The sequence below is a fragment of the Triticum aestivum genome, chromosome 4D (assembly GCF_018294505.1).
Source record: "Triticum aestivum cultivar Chinese Spring chromosome 4D, IWGSC CS RefSeq v2.1, whole genome shotgun sequence".
NCBI classification, from domain to species: Eukaryota; Viridiplantae; Streptophyta; class Magnoliopsida; order Poales; family Poaceae; genus Triticum; species Triticum aestivum.
Window position 1 is genome coordinate 58,380,417 of NC_057805.1, and position 5,392 is coordinate 58,385,808.

General features: G+C 38.7%; 1 pseudogene; it reads left to right on the plus strand.

Annotated features, from left to right (window-relative positions):
- Positions 1-220: 220 nt before the first annotated feature.
- LOC123096672 (nucleolin 2-like) lies at positions 221-3,593 on the plus strand (annotated as a pseudogene).
- Positions 3,594-5,392: the final 1,799 nt, after the last annotated feature.

The window sequence follows — 5,392 nt, forward strand, 5'->3', positions numbered from 1 at the left end:
TTGTGTTGTGATATCTTCCCGTGAGTCCCTGATCTTGATCGTACACATTTGCGTGCATGATTAGTGTACGGTCAAATCGGGGGCGTCACAATGCTAACTTGGTATTGGTAGTTCCCGATCATAGGTAACACACCTATTACTACTAGCTTGTTTAGTGTTGACTGACTATTCTTTTTTCTGATTTTTTTGTGATTATGTATTCACATTGCACTGCTCGATCCATATCGACATGCCCACGCTGTCTGATGAGGATAAAAATGTAAGGAACTCCTCCCAAGAATCTCTCTTACTCCTTGTATTAACTTGGCGACTAGACTTTACATGTTAAAAAAATATTATTTTCGTGAAACTGGAGCTCCTTGCTGTAACCCATTATATGACTTTATGAGCATGAACCACTTTCAGGTTATGAAAAAATGGGGTGCTCCAAACAAGATTGACTTCCTCTCTCTCTCTTTCTTATACAAGGCATGCAGAAGATGTGCAACAAGTAAGCAACTCATTATGTCGATATTTAGAGTGTAATACTTCACAGTGCCATCTTTCCCAATAGATTGAATTTTTTATATTGATATATCTGAAACAAAACTCCGCCTATGTTGTCTCAACATAGCCAGTCCCAAGCCCGGGTAAAGGAGGAGGGTTGTGATAGGCTTGGCGAGCCAACGTAAAAACTCAGCCACTCTTATGGAGATGAAACCCAAAAGATTCTCGTTGGGGCGTAACCCTCTCAGTGACGCGCCACATCGGTGGCAAATATCACCAAAGAACTAGCTCCGGACAGGGGTGCGTGGAAGCTTGCTATCCATGTGGCAGAGCCATGAGTTGGTCGCGAGATCTTATGGGTTTCACCTCTAGCCTACCCCAACTTGTTTGGGACTAAAGGCTTTGTTGTTGTTGTTGTATTTTGTTGAATAGTATCACATGTTTGTTTGCATTTCATACTTTAAATGTTCCTAACGTTGAGAGTTTTTTTCCTGCAATAGGCACGGGAGTTCCTCTCAAAGTTAGGTGATCTTAGTCAAACTCTGTTTTTTTGCCAAAATTGAGAATGTGGAGGTACTTTCAAGATATTCTTTCAACATTCCTGAGCAACTTTGTTTTGTTTACCACCTATTGACTCCTTATTCCTTGCAGGGCTTGAACCATTTTGACGAGATCCTAGAAACCTTGGAATTGATCTGCCACCTGAAAAGGTTGGTTATCTCAACCTTCGCAATGCAATTATCTCTTAATATGTCGTCCTAGTAGTGAAAAAATTAGAGAGAATCACTCCAATGCATTGTTTCTTAAGGGTCGTATCTAAATGATATTGCCTTGTCAAGAAAATTAAAGAAATGGAGTGCAAGAAAACGAGTTAAGAGCCGTATCTATATGAATATACAGCTCCACTCTCGTTCTTTCTTAATTATTACAGTGCCACATTAGTATTTTTACTATGATAACGTGCTAACAGCCAAGCATTGTGAGTGCCCTTGGCAGTTGTTAAGGCATTTTGCTTGATTAACATCTATTTTTCCCATGTGCATGAAGCTTAGTGATGATTTTATGTGCTTTAGTTAGATTTGCTCTTTTTTAAAATAAAAATCAAGGGTCTCTATTGAATACTACTTTGTTCGTTCTTTAGGTGTTCTTATTATTTCAGAAGTCTGCTATGCACAAGTGCATGGAAAGCATGCTGTTGTTACTCGTGTTGTGGACAGTATGACGGACAAACCTAAGGCCTACTCGTGCGGAGGCAACTGATGTGGCAAACGCGGTGCTGGACGGTTAGTTTTTGCCTCTTGCAAATATCTTATGCTTTGGTGATCCTATACAGCTGCTCATTATTGCACCCAAACAAACTATTAATGAACTTGAGCTGATCTTATTTTCTGAAAATATGAACATAACATATGGGTACACTCAGTTCTGAACTCAACCACCTAGCACCGTAATATGAATAATGAATCAGATGAGGATAGCAAGTTTGTACCTCATATATCTGAGATAGTGAGTACTCCGTGTGCTCGGTCTCATACTTCCCATTGTTGCTATCATGGTTTAAATTTTGCGGAGTAGTGCTAGTCTGCACCAGCAATATTTTGTTAGTCTTGAGTGTAGCAATGTATGCAGGATATGCTTCCCGCTAAAGCACTAGCAGCAGCCAAGAAGATTGAAGAATCCAATGAAAGTTCTGATTCTGAAAGCTCTGACTTTGAGGTATTCATTTACTTACCGACTTTTAATAGCATTTTTAATTATCTTTTTGCCTGATTTCACCACGTTTCACTTCATTGGTTTTCAGAAGCCAGCTACTGAAGTGAAGAATTATGCGGTTGCTACTGGACAAAAGAAAAACCAGGAATTGGACGGCTCTGACAGTGATTCTGACGATTCATCATATGAGGTAAGAATCATATTTCTAGCAATGCATGTCTATGTGAGATAATTGAGTACAAAAGCATAAAACATATTTCTTGCACTTACCATTCCCCTTATCTTGTCGTTTAATTCTGTGGAGTACTCATATTTCTTAGTCCTAACTGGAAAACCGTTTGCAGGATATGGCCACTAAATAACCAGCAGCCAAGAAAGTGGCAGAATCCGGTGAAAGTTCTGATTCTGACTCTGAGGAGGTATCAGTCTACTAGTTATATGAAAACTGAGGCTTCATTATTCTGTCTTTATAATGTGATACTAACATTTTCAATATATTTCAAGGATACCACTGCTAAACCAGTTCAATCTTCCAAGGTTGTTGCTGTTAAAAAGAATAAAGAATCTAGTGATAGCTCAGATTCTGACTCAGATTCAGATACTGAAGAAGTAAGTTCTCTGTTGTACTTGTTTACTCTTGGTAACTTCTCTTTTGTTATATTTGTATTTCTTAAACATTGTTTTGCTGTTAGCAGATCTTTTATCTATGCCATCTTTCTAATGCGGTTAATTTCTATGTCCAGGATACCACTGCTCAAACAGTTTCTGTAAAGAAAGAATAATCTAGTGGTAGCCCTTCTGTTACTTGCTTACTCCTGGTCACTTTTTTTGTGCAATGTTTAAAATTCCTTCCAATGTTTTGCAGCCAGCAGAATCTACTAATCCTGCTAAGAGGCCTCTGACAACAGATAAAAAGACTGAACATGTACGCATTATTTTTAAAATTTTATTTTCTTGAAAGCATTGTCTTCTACTCCCTCTGTCCGGAAATACTTGTCGGAGAAATGCATAAAATGGATATATCTAGAACTAAAATACATCTAGATACATCCATTCCTTCGACAAGTATTTCCGGACGGAGGGAGTATGATATTTGTTGTACATTAATTGATCTTGCTGTAATTCAACATTTGCAGTCCAAGGATGATTCTGATGATAGTTCTGACGAGAGTGATGAAGAGTCTGCACTAAAGAAGCCTAAGGTACTTAATTTTTGGTGTTTGCTTTTTCATCTGAAGATTTTGGTTTATATTACATTTCTTATTCTATCCTAGGATCCATCATCTAGTGGGCCAGTCTCTAAGGTTGCCAAGAAAGAAAGAGTGGTGATGATGACAGTTCTGAAGAGAGCTCCAGCAGTGATGATGAAAATGATCAATCAATGTCAATGGTGAAGTCCAAGCAAAACGAAGTATGGTTTGAGTATATTTATGCTGTTGTAATTTTTCCTCTTATGTTTGATGGTAATCAGCCTCTAACTAGCTTCATATTTTCAGGAACGAAGATCTGAATCACCCTCACCCCTCTAGAGAAATCGGTTTTCTCATTCAAGTTCTAGAAATTCTTTATAGCTTTCTGAGTTTACTTTGGTCTTGCATGTGTTAGCTTTCTGTTTGTGCCCCTTTCTATGTTTGTTTGTTGTGCGCAAGCGCTCCATTCTGTGTGTGTGATTGTGACTTTTTTGTGTATGTTGCTTGACTCTGTGTGTGTGTGTGGCTTGACTGTGTGTGACTTGATGGTGAATATGTGTGTGGCTTGACTGTGTGTGTGATTGTGTGTGTGTGTGACTGTGTGAATATTGCATTTGCTTGATGGTGTGGTTTGTATGCTTTGTTGAATGATTGGTTGTGTATAACTTGTGTTTTATATTCTTGTGGCCTAACACTGCCTTTGCCGGTCCCAAGCCCGGGTGTGAAAATGTGGAGGGAGCTGCAGTTACCTTCTTTGTATTGTTTGCATTACGAGTGTCGATAGAAATTACATAGTTTAGGTTACTGTCCTAATCGAATAGTGAATCTTCACATAATTTGTTAGCATCTGATTCAAGCTTTAAAATGCATCCTTCCTTGCTATAAACTTACTGATTCCTTTCTGAAGTTGTACGGGGTTAGTGTTTTTCTTATACGATACCAAAGAGAAGCGAGTAGCTAAGAATCTAGGCCTATAAGGGTTCTATTTTTCTCCCTTTTTGCTTTTTTTTACAGTGCCTTCTCAGCATGACGCATGTGGTGCTTTGGTTTTACTACTTCTGTGCGTGGACTTTTTAGGTGGAGAGGTCTGCACGTACAACACGTTTTGGAGTCCACTGCTTTGACTGTCTCCTGATGCTTCGACTGTTTCCATCTTAGGTGACGTGTGCTTTCTGGTTTTGATTGTGTCTCCTTGTTTGCCACGTATTAGTTTTGTACTCCCTCCGTTCCTAAATATAAGTCTTTTTAGAGATTCCACTATAAACTAGATACGGAGCAAAATGAGTGAACTACACTCTAAAATATGTCTAGATACATCTATATGTAGTTTGTAGTGAAATCTCTAAAAAGACTTACATTTAAAAACGGAGGGAGTATGTCGGATTGTTTGGGCCGTTTTTGTGGGCTCTTCTCATGGTACGGGTGTGTTCCTTTCTTCTTTCTTCTTCTGCCTACAAATAAACTATCTATGTCTGTTTGTTTCCATTTCTTGTGTGCACACCCTCTATTCTGTTTGTGTGTGTGATGTGCCCCTATCTATGTCTGTTTGACTGTTTCTGTCTATTTCTTGTGTGCATTGTGTGTGTGTGATGTGCCCCTATCTATGTCCGTTTCTTATGTGCAAGCGCTTGATTGAGTGTGTGCTTGTGTGACTGTGTGTATTGCATTTGCTTGATGGTGTGGCCTGTATGCTTTGCTGAAAGATTTGTGTGTTTTGTATTGTTGTGGTTTAACACTGCCTTTGCCGGTCCCAAGCCCGGATGCGAAAATGTGGAGGGAGCTGCAGTTACCTTCTTTGTAAATAAAAATTTTCCATGGTATTATAAGTGAAATTTGTTGTGTATCTACAATAACACAAATTATGAAAAAGAAATTGCCATGGTAGATGCATATGTCATGGTCTGTATACTAAATTTATCGTGATCCGTAACTAAATTTGCCATGGTCCGTGACAATAAATGTAACATGAACAAACGAATTAGCCTTGGCAGATTCATAATAAT